At 44.9% G+C, this 3678-nt stretch overlaps 1 long non-coding RNA gene across 1 annotated transcript in view; it reads left to right on the top strand.

The window, feature by feature from the left end:
• Window positions 1-2703: 2703 nt before the first annotated feature.
• LOC122561946 overlaps window positions 2704-3678 on the top strand; it is a 6698-nt gene continuing 5723 nt past the window's right edge. The window contains exons 1-2 of the long non-coding RNA XR_006315167.1: window positions 2704-2792; window positions 3146-3148. This is a non-coding gene — a long non-coding RNA (uncharacterized LOC122561946). The remainder of the gene's footprint in view (window positions 2793-3145; window positions 3149-3678) is intronic.

Below are 3678 nucleotides of genomic sequence, written 5' to 3'. Positions count from 1 at the left end.
ACCCATTGGATCAGCTGTCAAACAGGCAGCTGGCGGGGCTTCCGCCTGAATTACAAGCCTGGACAAGGAAGTTTTGCCCACCTGAAGGTATGGATCAAAGATCGGTAGCTTTGAGGTTTGACAGTTTTATAAACTAATTCACTATACTGGGCATTGCTGGCTAGGCCAGCATTTTATTCCCTATGTCTAATTGTCCAGAGAGTAGTTAAGAGTGAACTATATTGGTGTAGATCTGCAGTCACATGTAGGTCAGACAGAGTAAAGACACCAGATTTCCTTCCCTAGACAATTGACAATGCTTATATGGTTGCCACTAGGCTAGCTTTATATTGATTTCAAATTTTGCCATCTGCCCTGGTGGAGTTTGATCTCAAATCCCGAGAACATTAGCCAGGGGTTCTGAGTTAGAAGGGCAGTGACATTACCATGACATGACTTCCTCCACCTGGAGCTGAGGGCTGCTGCTGGAACTCTAACCCCAGATTCCGAGACTGAAGGAACAGAAGCGAGGCACATCACTGTTAGTTGGGGGCTGATTCTGGGGTTAGGGTCATGGAAGTGGATGGTTAGGGGGTGGGAGCTGAGAACTCAGAAGAGAGAGGGCAGAAAGGTGACCCTGAGAAAACATCCCCACTGACCTGAGTCCAGTAACTCAATCGTGTATAGATTGGCAGAGGGGCATGGCAGATTTTGAGTTTAGGGATAGATGTTTGATTACTCTAGGTCAAGTCGGCAGAAGGAGGGAGGAAGTGTTGTGTATTCTAAAAGGCATTAAGATGGACAAGTCCCCAGGACTGGATGGGATCTATCACAGGTTACTGAGGGAAGTGAGAGAGGAAATAACTGGGGCTTTAACAGATATCTTTGCAGCATCCTTGAAAACAAGGGAGGTTCCCAGAGGACTGGAGAATTGCTAATGTTGTCCCCTTGTTTAAGAAGGGTAGCAGGGATAATCCAGGTAAGTACAGAACTGTGAACCTGATGTCAGTGGTAGGGAAGCTACTGGAGAAGATGCTAAGGGATAGGATATTTACCCATTTGGAAGGAAATGGGCTTGTCAGTGATCGGCAACATGGTTTTGTGTTGGAAAGGTCATGTCTTACAAACCTAACAGAATTCTTTGAAGAGGTGACAAAGTTGATTGATGAATGAAGGGATGCAGATGTCATATACATGGACTTTAGTAAGACATTTGATAAAGTTCCCCAAGGTAGGCTGATGATAAAGGTGAAGTGGCATGGGGTCTAGGGTGATCTAGCGAGATGGATAGAAAACTGGTTGGGCAACAGGAGAACAGGAGAACCTCCCTGTAACTCCTCTCAATAACCCTCTCCACTTCTCAAATGATCCAAAGTTCATCCAACTCAAGCTCCAGTTCCCTAACGCTGTTTATGAGGAGCTGGAGTTGTGTGCAATTCCCGAAGATGCAGTCAGCAGGGACACTAGTGGTGACCCTTACCTCCACATTCTGCAGGAGGAACATTCAACTGCCCTCACCTCCATTCCCACTGTTCTAAATTCCCAGACTACTGAAAAACTAAAGAAACCAGTCACCTTACCAATTGGCGCACAGAACGTTTTCTTTGGTTAGAGGAGGAGGACGGGTAGGAGTCACTGCCTGAGTAGTGTTTTGGTAAAACAATCACCCAAATATAAAGTCTCACTTACCCAGCAGCCCCATGTCCGCTGCTGCTAGGCATGCGCTCCGCCTATTCAAAAGGTAAGCTTTTATATCTTTTAAAATTTAGCTTCTTGTTGGGCCTCTGGTCCTCGCTGTCACTCCTCCCACACCAACCGCCACTAAGAAAATGAAGAACGCTGAACTTTTGTAGTAAGCTTTTATATCTTTTAAAATTTACCTTCCTGGTAGGCCTCTGGTCACTAGATAGCACAGGAGCTTCACCACTCAGACAAGGACAGCAAGTGCATCATCACTGGCAAATTTCTCTCCTAGGCACACAACTTCCTGAATTAGAAACATATCAGTGATTGTTTAAGACAGAGATGAGGAGGAACTTCTTCTGTCAGAGAGAGAGAATCTGTGGAATTCTTTACTGCAGAGGGCTGTTGAAGCTGGGCCATTTAAGTATACTCACTGCTGGGATAGACAGTGTTATAATCATTAAGGGGATCAAGGCTATGGGGAAAAGCCAGGAAAATGGAGCTGAGGATTATCAGATCAGCCATGATCTCACTGAATGGCATAGCAGGCTCAGTGGGTTGAATGGCCTCCTTCTGCTCCGACATCTTATGGTTCAGTGCCCCAGAATCATAATCCTGGAACAATGAATTACAGCAAGCTGAAGGAGAGAGCCCCTGCCCCCACCATTTACTAAAGAGCTGCTGGCGATGAGAATTAAATGCCTACTTTGAATATGTTCAGCCTGCTGTATAGTTATAGCAAGATGAAATAATCCTCACTGCACTGCTCACCTGAGCAACGAAATCTAATCTATAATGAATATCTTTGCAGCATTCAGTAACAGTACTGACTGGATAACCAAGTCCTGCCATGTTAACAGCATTACCAAACGATTGACTTTCAGCTATACAGCAGAGGACAGCAGGGTCTGCAGATTACCAACTGTTTTACTGACACCGTTCCTTGTCCTCGGAGATACTGGACACAAAGAAACTGCAGCTGCAGCCTGTGTTAGGAGCAGTGAGCATAAAACTTACTGTGAATCCAATTCCCACTGTAGCAGAGAATGATCCTGGAATGAACTTCCCTTGATCAAACTGTACCAATAATGATGTCTTTCCAACTCCGCTGTCACCTACCAGGATAGTCTGTGGGAGAAGAAGATCATTGTCAGTGAGTACCACGATCAGTGCATTCATTTAGCAATGGAGGATGCACCCAACACAGCAGTCTCTTAGTCATCCATAAAAAGGCACCAGACTCAGGAAAAGACAGAGGTTATGCGGCTTGAAGGTACAGAAGGTTGGTTTGGGGAGATGTTAAATTGGGGTATTGGGGTGCAAAGTGAAGCAATAGTCAACTGGATGTACCAATATGAGCAGACAGCCCTTAGAGTTTGGGTGCTTGGAGGTGTTGGGTCTGAATGCAGTTGGATGTTTTGCTGGTTCTGGCAATGATGGTATACCCTGCCATCAGTATTGGGATGTGCGATCCAAGAGTAAGTATGTACATGTTTAATGGTAATGCAGAAAAACATCAGCCAGTAAGAAACAGGAAAGAATGGCCATCAGCTCACTGAGCCGCAATACCATTCAATATAGTCCTGCTGAATCTTCAAATTCAAAACTACCTTCCAGTCCGCAGTCTAGATCTCATAGTGCCCAAAAATCTAGTGTGCAGGGGTATGCAGAGAAACAGCATGTTGGCACTAAGTAATGATGCCTGTTTGAAGATTGGTGCAAGCAAGATGGGCTGAATGCTTCCGACAGTATTGTAACAATTTGTGATTCTCTAATTGTCTTACAATCCATCATTCTCTGGGAAATGTTAACAGACTCAATCCTTTGCATGAAGTGAATTTTCTGCTTTTCTGTGGTGGGAGATAGAGGTTGTTGGGGTGAGTTGAGGGTGGTGATTCTCTAATTGTCTTACAATCCATCATTCTCTGGGAAATGTTAACAGACTCAATCCTTTGCATGAAGTGAATTTTCTGCTTTTCTGTGGTGGGAGATAGAGGTTGTTGGGGTGAGTTGAGG

The sequence above is a fragment of the Chiloscyllium plagiosum genome, chromosome 24, assembly GCF_004010195.1.
Source record: "Chiloscyllium plagiosum isolate BGI_BamShark_2017 chromosome 24, ASM401019v2, whole genome shotgun sequence".
NCBI lineage: Eukaryota > Metazoa > Chordata > Chondrichthyes > Orectolobiformes > Hemiscylliidae > Chiloscyllium > Chiloscyllium plagiosum.
The sequence above is the reverse complement of the archived record's forward strand: the minus strand, read 5'-3'. Positions and strand labels throughout refer to the sequence as shown.